Here is a 21,962-nt window from a genome sequence, read left to right as displayed (position 1 = left end):
ATAATAATGAAAGTTCTAACATATTATGAAGAATTAGATATGAAAGGAAAAGATCACGAGAGCCAAGTCGGAGCGGGAGGCGTGATTATAGATAATTGTCAAGAGGTGGCAGAGGAAGAAGTGGAAGAGAGGAGAGAAGAGGAGACGAGAGGAGGAAGTAGGGGTGAAGATATGCCCTCGCTGTGCCCATGAGAAAGGGATCAATGTGAACCATCAACATGAGTACATGACCCGCTTCGATATGGACAATTAATGGTTTACATGATAGCTTGTAATAATATAATATAATATAATAAATTTTTTAAATTGTATTTTAAATTTCTTTTTATTTTATAGTATATCTGATTTTTTTTTCAAATAACGACTAAACAAATTAACATATAAAAATAAATTACTTTCCGGATCATAAAATTAAAAACTCTTCTATGTATCTATAATAAATTTAGAATTAATTTTTATCATGCTAAATAATATTTCTATATTTTTAATAATAAAATAAAAAATTTTCTTTTTTATTAATATTAACATTAGTATTTTTTTCTTTAAAATATTTATTTTCATATTTATTATTGAGTTAAATCTATAAAAAGAGTATGGTCTATTGAATTTTAAATTAATAACTTTTTACCTAACGCAGTAGATAAATTTTTGAATATTTATCATATTTTTAAATTTATCAAATTGTCTACCAACTTTTTATTTTACCTTAGTCCTCAAATTAATTCGATTGAAAAAAATCAGTCAACTTATTTTTTTTTCAGTCAAATTGATTTTTTTTATATGTTCGAAAAATCTATTAACCGATTTCGATCAAAATTGATTGACGAACCTAGAGATCTCGGAATGATATGAAATAAGTTCCTACGTGTTCGTCTAGATTTTTTTATTGTAAAAATAGTATCAAATATCAATTTGATCCAATATATTTTTAGTAGTGATTTTTTAAATATAAATATATTTAAAAAATAAATTCGTATTCAAAAATTCATTGTTCTTAATATATTGAATCAAATTGATATTTGATAGCATTATTAAAATCAGGAGAACTAAATTAGCATATATGAACTAGTTTCATATCATTTTGAGATCTCCAGGCCTATCGGTCAATTTTAACCAAAATTTGTTAATAGACCTAGAAACTTCGAAATGACATGAAACCAGTTCCTTTTTATTCATCTAGTTCTCTTAATTGTAAAAATACTATTTGATATGGTGATGAAGAGGGACCCACCAAAAATAAGTCAAAGTAAGAAAGACCGACTGACGCAGAAGTCAAAGTCAAGAAAGGAGTCAAAGTCGGCTGAGCAGGCGAGTTATGGTCGAGCGGATGGCATGTCCAAGCGGATGATCAAGGCCAAACGAATAACTTGAGATTAAGACACAAATAGGCAGCGCTTCCCTCGGCCATTGTCCCTACCGAGCGAGGGATGTGTCCGTCCAGATGAGAGGCAGCCCTCCGACAACGAAAAAGATATGAAGGAAGATTGTGTTAGTCAGCACGACCGAGTAGAGGTGTCCCAGCTGAGCGAACACCGATCGGCCTACAGCGGGACCCACTCATGTATCTTCTCATACTCTTTTGGAGGTTTTATGCTGAGCTACAAAGTTTCAATGGGACGCTGAGTGTGATAAGGCGCTGGAGGAGCTCAAAAGTTATTTAACTTCCTTACTTGCATTGGCAAAGCCCATCGCTGGTGAGCCACTCTGGATATATTTGTCATCCACAGAGCGGGTGGTCGGCTCGGTGTTCGTGCGATAAAATGACACTGAACAATAGTAGTGTACTTTTTGAGCCACATATTGAAAGATGCTAATGTCGCTACATCTGTCTCGAGAAACTGGCGTATGGGCTGGTCCTCACTGCTCGGAGGTTACGCCCATACTTTTTATCACATCCAATAATTGTGTTAACTAACAACACTTTAGGAAGAGTTCTCCTCAACCTCGAAGTATTCGGTCAGCTAATCAAGTAGACCATGAAGCTGAGCAAGTTCAACATGCAGTACCAGCCCAAATCGGTGATAAAAGCGCAAACCTTAGTCGATTTTGTGACAGAGGTATAGAACGCCGAGCTGAAGGCAACTTGGAGGGTATACGTGGATGGATCATCCACCAGGCAAGGCAGCGGAGTGGGGATACTCTTGATATCCCCACACGAAGATAGAATACAACTGCCCATTTAGCTAGACTACCAAGCGACAAACAACGATGCAGAGTATGAAGCACTAATCACCGGTCTACAAGTAGTGAGACATGTGGGAACCATCTAAGTCCTTATTCACTTGGACTCTCAACTAGAAGTGCAGCAGTTGTTAGGAACTTTTGAGATAAATAATGTCAGACTAAGCCTATATGTTGAGGTGTTCGAAAAATTAAAGGTCGGGTTTCATGAAGTGATTATCTATAAAATTCCCTAAATGAAGAATCAATATATAGATGAGCTGGTCAAGTTAGTAAGTTCTTTAACCCCTGTGGTGTTGGATAAACCAATCAAGCAAGTAATGTTGGTAACTCACATTAAGAGGACAACTGAAAGGGAGACTTCAAGTGATTAGCGGACTCAAGCGATTGACAGACTCCTTTGATTGAGTTCCTCCGATCGGGCAGCATACAGGCCAACCAGGAATAGGCTCGGTTAATAAAAAGGAGAGTCAGATGGTTTACGTTAGTTGGAAACCACTTATATAAAAGGACTTTCTCAAGACTCCTGTTGAAGTGCATCAGAGCAAAGGACATTCAGTACATCCTGTAAAAAGTTCACCAAGACTCTTGTGGCAGTCATCCGGGTGGCCTTTCATTGGCAAGAAAAATCTTGTTGGCGGTCTATTTCTGGCCTAGTCTCCAAGCTGATGCCGCTCGAATGGTAGCAACCTGCTTGTCTTACCAGAAATATCAGAACATACCATATAGATCTACAGAAGAGCTAAAGGCATCTATTGTCTCTTGTATGTTTAACTAGTGCGGTATGGACATTGTGCGACCCTTCCCATTGGTGATCGGACAAAGGAAATTTATTCTTGTGGTTGTGGACTACTTCTCCAAATGGGTGACGTCCCTCACAAACTTGTCTCCGACAATAGAAGGTAATTTCACGGGTGGAAGCTCAGAGAGTGGTGTGTAGGTTATGATATTACGCAGGCATTCACGTCAGTAGCTTACCCCTAAAGTAATGGCCAGGTAGAAGTCACTAATAGAGAAATCCTTTGAGGGCTTTGGACTTAGCTCGACCACATTGGGGGAAGCTGGATAGATGAACTGTCGAGTATGCTGTGGGCCACCACACCATGCCTAGGGATGTTACTGGCATAACCCCGTTCCACTTAGTATATGGAGGAGAAGTAATAGTGCAAATCAAGATAGGAATTGAGTTAAATCATATGCATCTTTACGACGAGGAGAACCCTAAATGATGTCTCATGGAGTTAGATTTAATAGACCAAATCAGGGACAAAGTAGCCATGCGGCTGATGACAAATCGGTAGAGGATGAAACAAAACTACAACAAGAGGGTGATTCCCAGATCCTTCCAGGTTGGCGACTTAGTCTGGAAAAAGGTCAAACTGGTCGACGACGTCACCAAGTCAAAGGCCACGTAGGGAGGATCATACAAAGTAATCTAAAAGCTCAATTCGGGATCCTATTATCTACAAGATGAAAATGGAAGGAACTTGGAATGGTTTTGGAGTAAAAATCATCTAGAACCCTATCGGATCAGATAGTAAGTTTGAGATTGAATTCCAATAAAATATAAAAATATTTATTCTAAGAATGCAGGAAAGTTTAAACGAAAATTTGCTAAGTATCCCAGACTCACGTGTCATTTGACCATGTTATAAGCGAGCAAAGCTCTCGCACCAAAGTGTCAAAGACTCACGAGTCGTTCGACCATGTTATAAGCGAGCAAAGCTCTCACGCTAAAAGTATCAAAGACTTATGAGTCATTCGACCATGTTATATATGAGCAAAGCCCTTGCACTAAAGGTGTCGGACTCACGAGCCGTTCGCCCGTATTATAAGAGAGAAACACCCTCACGCTAAAGGTCTCAAAGATTCATGAGCCATTTGACCATGTTATAAGTGAGCAAAGCCCTTGCGCTATAGTGTGAAAGACTCACATGCCGTTCGGTCGTGTTAAAAGCGAGCAAAGTCCTCGCGCTAAAGGTGTCAAAGACTCATGAGTCATTCAGCCATATTATAAGCGAGCAAACCCCTCACACTAAACGTGTCAAAGACTCATGCGGCATTTGACCATGTCATAAGCGAGCAATGCTCTCGCACTAAAGTGTCAAAGACTCACATGTCGTTCAACTGTGTTATAAGCGGGCAAAGCTCTCGTGTTAAAGGTTTCAAAGACTCACGAGCCGTTCGGTCATGTTATAAGCAAGAAAAGCCCTCACAATAAAGTGTTAAAGACTCACGTGTCATTCGACCGTGTTATAAGCTAGCAAAGTCCTCGCGTTAAAGTATTAAAGACTCATGTGTCGTTCAGCAGTATTATAAGCGAGCAAAGCCCTCGCGCTAAAGTGTCAAAGACTCACTCACCGCTTGGCTTTGATATAAGCAAGCTAGGCATTCACACTAAGTGCTCAAGAGGCATGAGCCACTCATCCAAGCTACAATTTCGTTCGGCATACTACATGGACAAATATAAAGAGCCAAGCATACTACTCTAAGGATAAGCTAAGGGATCGCAAGGCTCCATAACAAAGAACTTAAAAAGTGTTGAACGGGAGTGCATGGATTCATACTTAGAAAGTTTTTTACAAAGTGCACTTGGCGGGTACAAAAAATTGTTGATAAACTTATAAAAGAAACTAAGCGAGGTAGTCAAGCACATCATTAGGGAGTGAATCTGATATCTTCTCCCTCTTTATAATTTTGCTCGATAGATTGGGCGAGAGGTAGCCATAGTCCTTCAATTGTTGGAGGGTCCCATCGATACCATAGTCAAAGAGACGGAGAGTCCGGTCGGTGAATATTTCATTAAATTCAGGAGAGCAAAGGTACTTCACCTTGAAAGATTCCTTCCGATCGGGTTCCTCCCCTTGAACTTGTCAAATGCAGCTTTTGATGCCTCCAACTCAACCTTAAACGTAGCCAGCTCGGCAACTTGCTTGTCTATTGTTCGATTTTTTTCCCTGAGCTGGAGCTCACTCACCGCCTACTCTGTCGTTTAGCTAACCTGCTCGACCGCAAGTGTTGCTTCTGCCTCTTCAAGCTTTTTGGCCAAGACCCGAGCCTCCTTGTTTTTGGTCTCCAGATCTTTGATAGCTCAAAGTTTCTTAGCATTGGCAGCATTTGTCTTCAATTCGAAGTGGTGAGTCTGCTTGGTCAGTCAGTCGAGCTGGAAGGCCTGATCATGATTTTTGTTCGTTTCGACTGTAAGTGCCCGTTCAGACCCGAGAAGTTGCTCAGAACTCGTGTCTAAGTCTTTTTTGAGCTGGGTCAACTCTACAATTAGTTGCTCAACTCAAGTTATGAGGCCTCCGGCTGCTCGATCAGTGCTCAAAGCTGCTAGTTCTTATGTTCAAGGAAGGCCAACCTTTGGTACAAAGCCAAACTCTCCACCTAGAACTATAAACTGAATAAAGATAGTCAGTGCAAATTGAGAAAAGTAAAGAAAAGACTTCGCTAAACATACCCCAATTGATTTCTGGGTGAAATCGTCGACATGCTCCCCAGTCAGGATGGCTACCGCGTGGGTTCTAACGTCTACCCAGGCTTGCGCCAGAGGACCTTGTATTGTAATTTGATGTTGGGGGAGTGCCAGTTGGTATCATCTGAATGACACCACTCGTCAGTCAGCAGGTGAAGGATTGCCTTGACATGCATGTGACATCTCATATCGGAAGGCTTTGAGGTGGCTAGTCCCTTGGATTTGGACATTGGGGAGGAGCGAATGATGGAAAGGATGGCCTCTGCACTGACCGACGGAGGAGGAAGATAGACTTTCAGTGGAGCTCGTGTTACCATGACCGGCAACATGAACAAGGAGGGGCTCCAGTTGGAGGAAGGGGGAGTCGGCAGGATAGCCTTCCTCTCAGCAACCGCAGAAGTGGAGGACTCCCCCTGCTAGGATGGAGGTTAGGAAGTCGTTGCTGGAGCTCAAGCCTATAGAGCCGAGGTCACCAAACAGGAGGAGGATTCTGCTTGGTGTCGTTTGCGACGTTGGATCAATGGCTCGCCCAACATGGCCAATTTAGATGAAACGATGATCAGCGCCATGGATGGGCACTCGGGAGGTAGTTCACCAGTAGTCACTGCTGCATCGATAGCCGCCACCCGGCTTCCCCCTATCTCACTAGTCAGCTCGTCGGAATGCTTGACTGGCAACAGGCCATGGAGAGGCTACACTTGCCGCTTAGCCATGTGTGGTTAATAATTTGATCTGTAAAAGAGAAAGAGAACTCAATTAGATTCAAAGATGATAGGAAGAAAAAGGGCATACCTAGAGGGACGGGAAGGCGTGTTCAGATAGGGATTAGCCCGAATACATACAAGACTCCCTCTAAGAACATTCTATGTATATGGTATTTGTGACCGGCCAAACTTGCGGCTGCTTTGAGGTAGGCCGACGCACTTTAGTACCTCCTGAGTGGGGGAGATTTTGATAGTTCAATCTGCTAACCAGTCAGAAAGGCTGGCCGAGTAGGTAAACGAACATAAAAATAGTGCTCTTTCCAGTGTTTATTAGAGGAGGGCATTTTGTCAAAATATACAACACCCACTCAGGCTTGGAAGAGGAAGGTACCCGACTTAGAAATCTTTAGGTAATAGAAGTAGTAGAAAACGTGAGGTACAAGAGGAATTCCGTATAGACAGAATAATACAACAATCCCATATAGTAGTCTCAAGGAATTGGGTACCAACTGATGCATGAGAATGTGAAAGTATGTGTAAATTTCACAATAAAAAGGATGGATGGGAAAGGGAAGGATGGCAAAAAATTGGTATTTGAAGAAGGGAAGAAAACCATCAGGAGGCGTATGAGGGCGGTCATAAACCGAGAGAATGGCGATTTGATAACCATTAGAGAAACGATAGGTCAGTTTCTTTTGGTTGACTTTATCACCATTGAATTTGGACTCGGTGGAGGTGTACCATAGCCCGAGGATGACCAGGGTGGAGAAGGAGAGATTGTCATAAAATTGAAGGTCGAAAAGGAGAGAAGAGAGGAAGCTTACTGAGAAGGAAAGCCCTGGCAATGAACTTAGGTTGAGAAATAGGAAAGAAGAAGATGAGGACGAGGAAGACAATGAGGCAAAGAGAGAGGTTAAGGGTTTAAAAACCACCCTATCTGCGGTCGCCTGGGGTCGTCTGATCAAGGGCTTTGGAAAACGGGGCTTCATCATGACCATTGAATTTGAAAAGGCAGCCATCACATCAAACCCAAACAACCGCTTGTCACAGCATGCATGTGGCGGCATGCAGGGGCGACACGTGGCATTCAGTTACAAGTGACATTAATGAGAAAGCAGAGAGCATGATTACAGGTTGTAGCTAAGCGTGCTTGGCATTAATAATCGGGGATTTGTACGACTTTCAAGAAATTGTGGTGATGTCAACCACAATTTAAAGGCACTACATGGGCTGAGAGAGCAGGGCAAAGATCAAAAGGAAGTTGAAAAATGGCTAAGTGTGGTCCACGATTAAGTTGAGCGACGGCTATAAACTCTAGTACAGACTTGCAGTGAAGATTACAGCTGACCGACGGCTATAAACCCTTGAGCAGTGAAGATTACAGCAGAGCGCCAGTTATAAACCCTTAAGTAGTGAAGATTACAGCTGAGCGACAGTTATAAACCTTTGAACAGTGAAGATTATAGCTGAGTGGCGGCTTTAAACCCTAGAACACCTGGTCGGGAAGAAAGAGTTCTGGAATACACTAACTATCCAATTAGTTAGACTAGTAACCTCCTTCAATTAGACTTGAGAGGAAGGCTTGTGATACGGTGATGAAGAGGGGCCCACCAAAGATAGGTCAAAGCAAGGATGATTGATTGGCATGGAAGTCAAAGTCAATGAAGGAGTCAAAGTTGACTAATCGGGTTAGTTACAGTCGAGCAGACGACATGTCTGAGCGGATGAGCAAGGCCAAATGGATAACTCGAGGTTATGAGACAAACATGCAGTGGTTCCCCCAACCAACGTTCATATTGAGTTGGAGGCATGTCCATCCGGATGAGAGGCATTCTTCTGACAATGGAAAAGATAAGTGAAGGAAGATTGTGCTGGTCAATAAGACCGAGCAAAGGTATCCCAGCTGAGTGGACGCCAATCGGCCTACAACTAGACCCACTCATGTATTCCCTTGTACTCTTTTGGAGGTTTGTGTCACTGACAATAGAGCATGTTCTACAGGAAAATTGTACTTTTGAAACTTCCAGCATGTCGTATTAGAGATATGCATGCTCGCTTAAGAAAAGGTGTTAGGGATACTTTTTGACTTACCTTTTCTGAGGACATTTGGGAAAACATGCGCATGCTTTGAGATGCATTCCCAGACACCATAGTGGCACTATAAAAGGGGGTTCCTATCTATAGAGGTATGCACAACTTTATTTTTTTACACACTTTAGCTACAACATTCTTACTATTCTCCACATCACCATAAACTGACTTGAGCGTCAGAGGACCAACGTCAGGAACCCCTTCCCGATCCAGCATTGACGCTTTTGTATTGTAGAACCATGTGGAGTCTTCATCCCATCAAACTTCCAACCACATCTCCAACTTGTCATCTTCTTCGCTTTCGAACAGAAATACTATTAAACATCAATTTGACCTAATATATCGAGAACAATGATTTTTTTTAATATGAATTAGTTTTTCAGACATATTCATAATAAAAGATCACTGCACTCAATACATTGGGTCAAACTGATATTTGAGAGCATGGATATAATCATAAGAACTAGAAGAACTTTTAGGATCTGGTTTCATTTCATTCAGAGTTCTCTAGGTCCATCAACTGATTTTGATCGAATGAACCTAAATCAAAATCAGTTTCTAAGCAACCATCAACTGTATTAATCGCCTAGCAACTTTCTAAGCTTTTTAAAGAGTGTAAGAGGCTTCTCCGCACTCATTAAAGGAGATATTTTTGTTGGGTTTTTCGGGCCGCGAAAACCGCTTTTTCGCATCGCGGAAACCCCGAAACTCCCTAGCCAACGGATCCGTGCAAAGAAAAATTTTTCAAAAAACTATGAGTACGAGTTTACCTAGATCTACACTTAGATCTACAAGGGAAAAGGTTATACCTTTGAAGCGAAGCCCTTCGCGTTCCCGCTCGTCCAAATGGTGCCGGATCTCGAAGTTGTCAACGTAGACAACTCTCTAGAAGTATCCACACGAACAAGATGTGTTCTCTAACACACAAGGATGGAGAACAGAACACCACAAGTGTGCTAGCACTTCTTGATACTCTCGGATGGGATTGGAAGAAGAAGAAAAGAAAAGAAGAGAACACACTCCTCTAAAAAAATCTCTATGTGACTTTCACTAACCTTTCTTCTTGGATTAGACTAACTCTCCTTTCTTCTCCCTTGCTTGAAACCCACGACCAAGAGAAGAGAAGGAGCCAAAAAGAGAGCTTGAGGAAGAAGATGATGTGAATGTGAGTGAATGAAAAATTCATTCTCATTCAAAACCAAAAAGGTAACCCCCATTCTCATTAAATGTGGCTATTAAAGAGAATAGATTTGTAACCCCCATGAGGTGGCACACTTTGATGATGTGGCACATCATCATTAGTCCTCCTAATGCCAAATCACTAATGATGTGGCAAATAGTCAAGTCAAACTTGACTCTTCCTCTTCCTTTCAAGTCAAGTCAAACTTGACTTAATCTCTCTAATGGTTGATCTAATCCAACCATTTAATTCAAGCCAATTTAATATAATGAATCTAATTCATTTAATTAAATTGATTCAATAAGTCATAATCTAAATTAGACTCATTGAACACATGAATCAACTTGAGTCCAACTCAATTAGCCCAATTAGGATTACTCTTAATCCAATTTGATTCATCACATGAATCTAATCCTCTTGGTTCATCATATGAACCTAATCTCCTCCACTTGTTCTTTATGTGTGACCCAATAGGTTCTTGTAATGTTGGCAATGCCCCTAAAATCATTTAGAAGCATAAGTAATGAGCGGTATCTAGCAATACATCATTACTACCCAAGTTACAAGAATGTTGAGATCCAACATCACCTTGTGACTACTAATTGTGACTCCTCACAATATATGACAAGTGTCCTTCTATCCAAGACATCTAGATTGATCAATGTGAGGCATAGACCGTGTCATCCTCTAATCAATTTAAATCTTGATCTCCAAGTAGACTCACTAAATCAAATGAGCTCAATATCTCATATTGACTCATTTGGGCATGACCATGCACTTCGTGGTCTCACTCTATCAAGAATATTGATGTCGCTCCCGTCATATAGGAGGGATAGATCCCATCTACATCACTCACATCCCTCTGCATAATTCGTTACATACCCAGTAATCGCCTTTACAGTCCACCCAGTTACGGGTGACGTTTGACGAAACCAAAGTATATAACTCCTTATGTAGGAATCCATGGTGACTTCAGGTCTAAGGACTAGTAGTCATACTAATAACCACATGAGAAAGTATATGACACTCATATAACGATCCATGATACTTTCTCATGGCGGATCATTTAGTATACATTCTCCAATGCATACCCATGTGTCAACTTGGTATCTCCATATCCATGACTTGTGGGATCAAGTCATCGAGTTGACCTACATGCTAGTCTCGTCGCATTAACATTGTCCCTGAATGTTAATACTCGACTAGGAATGATTAAGAGTAGTGTTCCCTATATCATTTCACTATCGGTTCAACTAACCGATTGATATAGGTGAGATCCTTCTACTCAAGGACGCTATTATACTTAGTTTATTTGGCACCAATACAAGTAAGTATAATAACCAAAACAAATGCCTTTATTTTATATATAAGAATATGATACAATAAGTTCATAATACAATCATCAAATGATTGGCTCTAGGGCTTTAACTAACAATCTCTCACTAGCACTAGTGCCAATCAGTGTAGGCTGTAAGCCCTAATGACTTAGTGTGACCATCATGCTTCCTCTGTGCCAAAGCCTTGGTCAAGGTATCTGCGATGTTAGCCTCTGTAGGTACTCTGCATATCTTCACATCTCCTCTCTCGATAATCTCTCGAATGAGATGGAAGCGTCCTAGTATATGTTTGGTCCGCTGGTGTGAGCGAAGTTCCTTCTCCTGTGCTATAGCTCCATTGTTGTCACAATAGAGCTCAATAGGGTCAGCAATACTGGGAACCACCCTAAGTTCAGTGATGAACTTGCGGATCCAAACTGCCTCCTTTGCTGCCTCTGATGCAGCAATGTACTCGGCCTCTGTTGTAGAATCAGCTACTGTGTCCTGCTTCGAACTCTTCCAGCTCACAGCACCACCATTAATGCAAAACACGAACCCCGACTGCGATCTATAGTCATCCTGGTCGGTCTGGAAGCTAGCATCACTGTAACACTTTACAGCTAGCTCATCATTGCCTCCATATATCAAGAAATATTCTTTAGTCCTTCTTAAGTACTTAAGAATATTCTTGACCGCTATCCAGTGACTTTTACCTGGATCTGACTGGTATCTGCTTATCATGCTCAAAGTATATGAGACATCAAGTCGAATACATAGCATGACGTACATGATAGATCCTATGGTTGAAGCATAAGGGATCTGATCCATGCGGTCTCTCTCCTCTCTAGAAGAGGGGCCCTGAGTCTTCGAAAGACTCACGCCATGTGACATTGGCAGAAATCCCTTCTTGGAGTTCTGCATGGCAAACCGAAGGAGTACCTTGTCAATATATATACTCTGACTTAGGCCAAGCAATCTCTTAGATCTATCTCTATAGATCTGTATCCCTAGAATGCGGGATGCCTCACCTAAGTCCTTTATTGAGAAGCAACTCCCTAGCCAGGTCTTGACAGACTGAAGCATAGGGATGTCCTTCCCAATGAGTAGTATGTTATCCACATACAATATGAGGAAGACAACTATATCCCCTACAACCTTCTTGTAGACACAAGGTTCATCTTCTTTCTTGATGAAATCAAACTGTTTGATTGCATCATCGAATCGAAGATTCCAGCTCCGAGAAGCTTGCTTTAGTCCATAAATGGACCTATGCAGCTTGCATACTCTGCTAGTATGCTTTGGATCTACAAAACCCTCAGGTTGTGTCATGTACACATCCTCGAGTAGGTCTCCATTCAGAAACGCGGTTTTGACATCCATCTGCCATATCTCATAGTCATGGTAGGCTACAATAGCAAGCATGATCCGAATGGACTTAAACATCGCTACTGGAGAAAAGGTTTCATCATAGTCAATACCATGAATCTGCTTGAAACCTTTAGCTACCAAGCGACCCTTATAGATAAGTCCATCCATGTCAGTCTTTCTCTTAAAGACCCACTTACACCCTATGGATTTTACCCCTTCAGGTGGATCAACCAAAGTCTATACTTGGTTGGTGTACATGGATTCCATTTCGAATCTCATGGCCTCTAGCCATTTCTCGAAATCTGGTCTCATCACAGCTTCCTAATAGGTGGTAGGCTCATCCTCTATGAGCACAACGTCATCATGGTCAGACAAGAGAAATGAGTATCTCTCAGGCTGACGACGTACCCTATCTGACCTGCGAAGAGGTATATCTACTTGAACTGGTTGTTGTTCCTCAACTCTTTGTAGAACAACATCATCCACAACACTTTGTAGTTCCAGTTCAACTTCCATCGAGGCTTCAGTGCTAGGATTCGCATCTTGAACTTCTTCAAGATCGAATGTACTCCCACTAGTCTTTCTAGAAACAAAATCCCTTTCTAGAAAGACCCCAGTCTTTGCCACAACTACCTTGTGCTGACTTGGAATATAGAAGTAATATCCCTTAGTTTCCTTGGGATATCCAATGAAATAGCACTTGTCGGATTTGGGTCCTAATTTGTCTGAGAATTGACGTCTAACGTAAGCCTCACAACCCCAAATCCTCATGAAAGACACCTGGGCATCTCTCCTAGTCCATATCCTATATGGTGTCTTTATTACGGCCTTGGATGGAACTCGGTTGAGTATAAAAGCTGTCGTGTCTAAAGCATAGCCCCAAAGGTAGATCGGAAGATCTGTGTGACTCATCATAGATCGTACCATATCTAATAAGGTACGATTCCTCTTTTCAGATACACCATTCCACTGTGGTGTTCCAGGAGGAGTGAGTTGGGATAGAATCCCACACTCAGCTAGGTAGTCACGAAACTCATGGCTAAGGTATTCTCCACCTCGATCTGATCGAAGTATCTTAATACTCTTGCCAAGCTGGTTCTGTACTTCATTCTTGAATTCTTTGAACTTTTCAAAGGATTCAGACTTATGTGTCATCAAGTACACATAACCATATCTACTGAAGTCATCAGTAAATGTGATGAAGTACCTATAACCGCCTCTAGCAGCGACATTGAAAGGGCCACATACATCACTATGTATAAGTCCTAACAAATCAGTCGCTCTCTCACTGTGCCCACTAAAGGGAGTCTTGGTCATCTTGCCTAGCAGGCATGACTCGCACGTCTCATAGGATTCAAAATCAAATGAGTCCAGCAAACCATCCTTATGGAGCTGGGATAAGCGCTTGTCATTTATATGACCTAAGCGACAGTGCCAAAGGTAGGTTTGGTTCATGTCATTTGACTTGAACCTCTTAGTATTTATGTTATAGATAAGGCTCTCAAGGTCTAGAATATAGAGTCCGTTCATCAGAGGTGCACTACAATAGAACATATCGTTTAAATAGACGGAACAACATTTGTTCTTTATTGTAAACGAAAATCCTTTCTTGTCCAAACAAGAAACTGAAACTATGTTATTAGTCAAGGCAGGCACATAACAACAATCATCTAATTCTAGTACAAGCTCAGAGGGTAGAGATAGATAGTAAGTTCCTACAGCAATAGCAGCAACCCGTGCTCCATTGCCTACTCGTAGGTCTACCTCACCCTTCGTCAATGCCCTGCTATTTCTCAACACTTGTACATTAGTACAAATGTGTGAAGCACATCCGGTATCTAATACCCACGATGAAGAAATAGAGAGGTTGGCTTCTATAAATGTATACCTGAAGTAGAAATCTTATTTCTCTTCTTCTTAAGATCTTACAGGTATTCTTTGGAGTTCCTCTTCCAGTGTCTTGCTTGTCCTTGAAATAGGTGACAAAGATGTTCAACCATATCGTAAGCGCCCATCAACTCATGTTGCTTCTGAAGCTCAGAGTTCATGGTCGCGAGCATAAGACAGGACACATCTAATGCATCATCTTGATGCTTCTTGTAAGCATCTCGGTATGCTCACGTGGCAGTGGCAGGAGGAGCCTCCGGAATGGGCTGGTCCAGAACGTACAGTTTACATTCTTGGGTGAAAACTATTCTCAGGTTCCTGTACCAGTCTAGGAAATTTGCTCCATTGAGCTTGTCCTTCTTAAGGACAGAACGCAGAGAGAAGTTGTTCGTGTTTGACGTCATGGAAATTCTACAACAGAAATAAATACAGAAATAAATATCATATTCTTTTAAATCATTTAATTAGGCCTTTAACTAAATGATGCTCCCACTGAATTCTATAATTCATGTGGGACAAGATCCACATCATACTAACCCTTGAGTTAGCTTTGGCTAATACGCCCAAGATTTAGTATGATCGGTAGGTAACGATTACCAATTACATCTCTATGCAACACTTGTTTATAGGATCATTATCCGCAGTTATATTAAAACTTGAGTTAGCTTTGGCTAATACGCCCAAGAATTAATATAAATGTGATTTATGTCCTATCTTTCCAACCGTTGGAAGAATGCATATAGTTGTACTTGATCCAACCGAGTTAACTAGTTACTCAATCTAATTGAATTGTACTCACCCATGCGTTGATAGGTGGGACTAAGATTGTCCCTCCATACCCTACCAAGATAGTATGCATTGCTCTGCTTTGGCAGATTCAACAACAACATGCGATCGAGGTAGTGGTAGGTATCACGGCATGGTAAGCATTACGAGTTGTCGTGATTTAGATATAATTTAAATGTCGATGTTGTATCATATACTCGATATAGATCTAATCTCATCGATAGAGTGCATCTTGTACACGATGTAGATCTAATTTAATCGTAAAGGTGCATCTTGTGCACGATTTAGATCTAATCTAATTCGTAAGGCACTAATTAATTTCTTAATTAAGCATGCATCACATACACAAGTAATTAACTAAATTTTATGATTATGTCATGGCCCTACTACGATCTTCTCAAGCCAATGAGAAGATCGGATGGTCAACCTAAGGTCAACAGCTTCTCAAGCACCTTCCTTTTGACCACCTTGTGTTACTCGCGCCTTCCTCGTAACTCCGTCTTGAGTGGACCTTCCACCGCTTCAAAATTTACATTACAATTTTAGAACTCGAGTTACATTCGAGTCTAAATCTAATTTACAACCAGAATAAAAATAGGGAGGCACGACGCGTAGGTCGCGTATCAAATACAGCACACACAAACACATGACGACATGCATTCCGTATTATAAATTACAACACAAATCTAATCATATTGGGTCTTTTTGGGCCATGACTATCACAAAAATAAAATATAATTCTAAATTATATATTTTTCATAATTCTCTGTAATTTTTCATAATTTTTACAATTTTATGAGTAAATTTTTCCCGGCGGTCCCGATTAGCGATTTCGGGCGCAATCGCGGAGCAAATCCCCTTGCGAGGTTAGGGGCATTACCCCTACCCGTGATCTAACCATCACGAGTTGCTCCTAAGCGATCCTACAGTGCCTTAGCCCGTTGTCCCAAAAGGTTTTGGGTCGAAACATTGCCGTAACGGAAAAAACTTCTCGGTAGTCGAAGCCTACAAGTGTCTAAATACTTGTGCTTCGCTTCTACGAGAAAAATACCCTTTAAAACTATAAAAATCATGAAATTACAAAAATTCATAGAATGTTTATTTTTCATAAAAACCAAAATAAACTCGTATTCGTCTTCGCACGTGGCTCTGATACCACTGTTGGGTTTTTTCGGGCCGCGAAAACCGCTTTTTTGCGTCGCGGAAACCCCGAAACTCCCTAGCCAACGGATCCGTGCAAAGAAAATTTTTTCGAAAAACTATGAGTAAGAGTTTACTTAGATCTACACTTAGATCTACAAGGGAAAAGGTTATACATTTGAAGCGAAGCCCTTCGCGTTCCCGATAGTCCAAATGGTGCCGGATCTTGAAGTTGTCAACGTAGACAACTCTCTAGAAGTATCCACACGAACAAGATGTGTTCTGTAACACACGAGGATGGAGAAGAGAACACCACAAGTGTGCTAGCACTTCTTGATGCTCTCGGATGGGATTGGAAGAAGAAGAAAAGAAAAGAAGAGAACACACTCCTCTAAAAAAATCTCTATGTGACTTTCACTAACCTTTCTTCTTGGATTAGACTCACTCTCCTTTCTTCTCCCTTGCTTGAAACCCATGACCAAGAGAAGAGAAGGAGCCAAAAAGAGAGCTTGAGGAAGAAGATGATGTGAATGTGAGTGAATGAAAAATTCATTCTCATTCAAAACCAAAAAGGTAGCCTCCATTCTCATTAAATGTGGCCATTAAAGAGAATAGATTTGTAACCCCCATGAGGTGGCACACTTTGATGATGTGGCACATCATCATTAGTCCTCCTAATGCCAAATCACTAATGATGTGGCAAATAGTCAAGTCAAACTTGACTCTTCCTCTTCCTCTCAAGTCAAGTCAAACTTGACTTAATCTCTCTCATGGTTGATCTAATCCAACCATTTAATTCAAGCCAATTTAATATAATGAATCTAATTCATTTAATTAAATTGATTCAATGAGTCATAATCTAAATTAGACTCATTGAACACATGAATCAACTTGAGTCCAACTCAATTAGTCCAATTAGGATTACTCTTAATCCAATTTGATTCATCACATGAATCTAATTCTCTTGGTTCATCATATGAACCTAATCTCCATCCACTTGTTCTTTGTGTGTGACCCAGTAGGTTCTTGTAACGTTGGCAATGCCCCTAAACTCATTTAGAAGCATAAGTAATGAGCGGTATCTAGCAATACATCATTACTACCCAAGTTACAAGAATGTTGAGATCCAACATCACCTTGTGACTACTAATTGTGACTCCTCACAATATATGACAAGTGTCCTTCTATCCAAGACATCTAGATTGATCAATGTGAGGCATAGACCGTGTCATCCTCTAATCAATCTAAATCTTGATCTCCAAGTAGACTCACTAAATCAAATGAGCTCAATATCTCATATTAACTCATTTGGGCATGGTCATGCACTTTGTGGTCTCACTCTATCAAGAATATTGATGTCACTCCCGTCATATAGGAGGGATAGATCCCATCTACATCACTCACATCCCTCTGCATAATTCGTTACATACCCAGTAATCGCCTTTATAGTCCACCCAGTTACGGGTGACGTTTGACGAAACCAAAGTACATAACTGCTTATGTAGGGATCCATGGTGACTTCAGGTCTAAGGACTAGTAGTCATACTAATAACCACATGAGAAAGTATATGACACTCATATAATGATCCATGATACTTTCTCATGGCGGATCATTTAGTATACATTCTCCAATGCATACCCATGTGCCAACTTGGTATCTCCATATCCATGACTTGTGGGATCAAGTCATCGAGTTGACCTACATGCTAGTCTCGTCGCATTAACATTGTCCCTGAATGTTAATACTCGACTAGGAATGATTAAGAGTAGTGTTCCCTATATCATCTCACTATCGGTTCAACTAACCGATTGATATAGGTGAGAATCTTCTACTCAAGGACGCTATTATACTTAGTTTATTTGGCACTAATACAAGTAAGTATAATAACCAAAACAAATGCCTTTATTTTATATATAAGAATATGATACAATAAGTCCATAATACAATCATCAAATGATTGGCTCTAGGGCTTTAACTAACAATTTTTAGTGGAGCTTTGCAACTGTCTTGAATTAACAATCATTTAAGTTATAACCAAGTAAAAATCCTAGTCTCTTACCTAGTTCTTTTTAAGTTGTTATTTATTATGTCACATTTGGTTAACTAATATTATATCCCTTCTAAAACTAGCTAAAGATTGTTCTAACTCTTTTTCAGGGTAATTCACCCCCCTCTTGCCGCCCTACCTACCCCCAACAATTGGTATTAGAGTCCAACCACCTCAAAAGGACTAATCGCCGACTGAATCACCAAGACAATGGCCAGACCCAACATCTACTCGCCTAAGTTTGAGGGGAAGTTTGCGATATGGAAGAAATGCATGGGGGTAGTTTTCAAAATAAATTTTGAATTACTTTTAGTAATTAAATATGATTTTGTAGCTCCCAAGGACCAACAAGGAGCTAAAAAAGAGGAATATCAATGGACCCAAAAAGAACAAGTTGACTTCATAGCGAACAGACGAGCTAGTTCCACCTGCTGAGCATACTTTCACCCCAGGAAGTCAGTCAAATCAAAGCTTATGAATCAGTAAAAGAACTTTGAGAGATGTTCCTGGAGCTACACAAAGGAACGTCTAAAATAAAGCTCGTGAAACAGGACCTGCTCTGGAATCAAATCAGCAACCTTCGGATGGAAGAAAGTGAAATAGTTGCTCATCTACACGAAAGAATCAAGAAGCTAATCACCAAATTAATGAACCTCGGAGAAACGGTAACTAATTGAGACTTACAAAGGTATGCTTTAAATGCATTCCTGAGAACACAAGAATAGACATCTATAGTAGACTCCTACTATATCTCCAAAGATCTCGAGGTAAGTACACTATAAAATCTTTTTCTACTTTCGAATTGCACAAGTCTTGGTGTACAGAATAAAGAAAGGGGTCAAATTAGAACCTAGTACTACAAGCCCAGAAGAGCAAACTGGATTCAGACTCATCTATTGACGAAGATGAAGCAGCCTTCATGGAAAGAAAATTCTCTAAGTATTTTAAATCTAACAAATTTAACAAGTCATAGGCCAAGAAGTTTATTCCGGGAAAATGGAAAGTAAGATGTTATAATTGTCAGGAAGAATGGCATATTAAAGATAATTGCCTGAAACTGAAAAAGAAGGAGAAAAATAAAGGGCTAAGCATCAAAGCACAAAAATCTGAATGCAACGTGAGATGAGTCATCATCGGAGTCCGAACTGGAGGAGTATGTCGAACTAGCACTCAAGGCGAGTCACCAAGAGGAAATCGTCGATGAAGGATAAGCTACATCTAAGGAAAGCAGCAGTGAAGAAAGAGCATCCAACTTCAAACATGATATGGTAAGTGAGGTATACCTTCTATCTTCTGATCAACTTTATTCTGGAATAACATTAATGTCTAAATCCTTATGTAAGCTAAAATTTAAGAATAATAAATTAAAGAAGGAAAATGTTGATTTGAAAAGAAAATTAGCTAATGCAGGTCCATTAGAATTGTTTGATAAAATCAAAAAAAGAAAAAGAAAAATTAAGATAAAAAGTAGTATCACTCAAACAAAATTCTGCATACTCAAATACCTCTCAATATTCAAATGTTAGATATAATAGCAGGCTTAATTGATATTTACTATTTCACAAGGGCTAAATTATAAAAATAGCTAGAAATTATATTATTAAAAATTATTTGATAAATCCAGTAGATAAAAATTTGTATTGGATTTTTAAATCATGCTTAGTATAATTTAAATTAATTTCATCCATGCTTTAAAATTAATATGTTTTATTTTCTACATTGTTTAAACAAATTAATTATTTAGTATGCCTACTGCTCTTATTTCAAGTTGAAAATTTTTACCATGTTATATGAAGATTTGATCTACTAACAAAAAAATTTATTTAAAAATATTTGATTGTTATATTATTTATTTAAAATTTTTGAACAAAATTTGTATTGTTAAAATTAAAAAATATTTCATAGATCTATTTTTGGAAAAATTTATTTTTGTGATAAAACATAATGTTCCCTATCACAAAAAAAAAATTTCGAGATCTTTTGATCATTATCTAAATTAATTTTAATTTTTTAACAAAAACAATGTTTTTATTATTAAAAAATTATTAATTTTTTATTTCTGTAAAATTTAAATTTTCTAAAGATAAACATCATATTTTACATAATAAAAAAATAGCATAATTTTTAACATAATAAATCATTTGTAATCATTATATTTTCAAAAATTATATTTCTGACATAAAATATTAATCTTGAAAATAAAATAAAATAACGTGCTCATGAAAACTTTTGTACTAATCTGAACCCTTATGTTTGACATTGATAAGAATTTTCTTTATTTTTTTAAATTTTATAGTATTTTTGTTAAGAAATCTGAAACTTAATTCTTAAAAATTAATTTATCAATAAAATAATGTCAATGAAAATACAAATTATATGGAATATTGTTCTAAAACACCTGGCAAAATTATTTTAGACTTATTTATATTTTTTGTTTTTTTTTCTTAATTTTTTTCTAATGTGATCAAAGGAGGACATACATGTGTTTAGAAATATTTACTTAAATTACATTAATTTTAGTACATTTTTACTTGCATTAATTTTGATTATACCATTGCAATTTCGATTGTTATACTTTAATTCATGTTTGTTTAAACTCTAACTTAACTCAGGTTGATGCACATAAAAGAAGAAGAGATTGTAAGTACCCCAAGTTAATTTTGATGTGATCAACCGAGTCAAGTTAGGTCTTATTTATATTTGATCCTTGTGTCTAAGTGTGCAAGAGCTTAGAAACACAATAAGTCAAGCAGAAGACGTAACTAACGAGAAACATGACATGGGAAAGGAGCCGACGGGCTCGGTGCATCCGAAGAATGAGGTGCTGCGGAAAAGTACACCGGTGGATGAGAACGATGTGCACGATATTTGAGGGACTAGAAGCCAGGAAGGAAGCTTGCTCGATGAGAAGGTCGGAGTTGGGTTTGGGTGAGCTCAACTCTGGTTAGCCGAAGCATCACCCACGTAAAGATATCATCTAAGAAGTTGATCTATCTCATGGAAGACGCCTTCAATGAACAATGTTGAATGCACCTTCCAGCCTATAGAAGGTGTCTTCCAGTGGCCATTAGCTGAAGATAAAGTTTTATCTTTGGCGATAAGATTTCTCTAATTGAAGGCATCTTGAATCCTATTGAAGGTGCTTTCCAGCTTCAGAAAGAGTTTTCCATGGACTATAAAAAAAAACCCTGGAGCTAGGAAATATTCAATTTCTGTATTAATCTCCTAACAACTTTCTGAGCTTTTCAAAGAGTGTAAAAGGCTTCTTTGCCTTCATCAAAGGAGATATTTTTAGTGAAGCTTTGTAACCACCTTGGATTAACAACCACCTAGGTTCTAACCAAGTAAAATCCTAGCCTCTTACTTAGTTCTTTTTAAGTTATTATTTATTATGTCATATTTGGTTAACTAATATTATATCTCTGCTAAAACTAGCTTGAGATTCTTTTAACTCTTTTTTAGGCAATTTACCCCCTCTTACCGGCTTACCTGCCCCAACACTCTCCGTCGCTCAACTCTAGTTGCTTACCTCAATATACCTGTCAAATATCAAGTTCTCTAGATTTGTTTAGACTTTACTTCCTAGCTACGACTAGAGCTTTCCCGGATGAGTAAATAGCCTATACACTTAATTAAATCATCATATCACAATATAACTTAACTTAAACTTTTGAAAACATTAAAACTCAGGTTTGATTCTGGTGCACCCTGCACTAACATTTTTCTTCTTTTTGATCTTTGACAACTAAGGTTCATAGTTAAGTTTAAAATATATAGAATTAAGTA

Source organism: Zingiber officinale, chromosome 8A (assembly GCF_018446385.1).
Source record: "Zingiber officinale cultivar Zhangliang chromosome 8A, Zo_v1.1, whole genome shotgun sequence".
In the NCBI taxonomy this organism is placed as follows: Eukaryota; Viridiplantae; Streptophyta; class Magnoliopsida; order Zingiberales; family Zingiberaceae; genus Zingiber; species Zingiber officinale.
The sequence above is the reverse complement of the archived record's forward strand: the minus strand, read 5'-3'. Positions refer to the sequence as shown.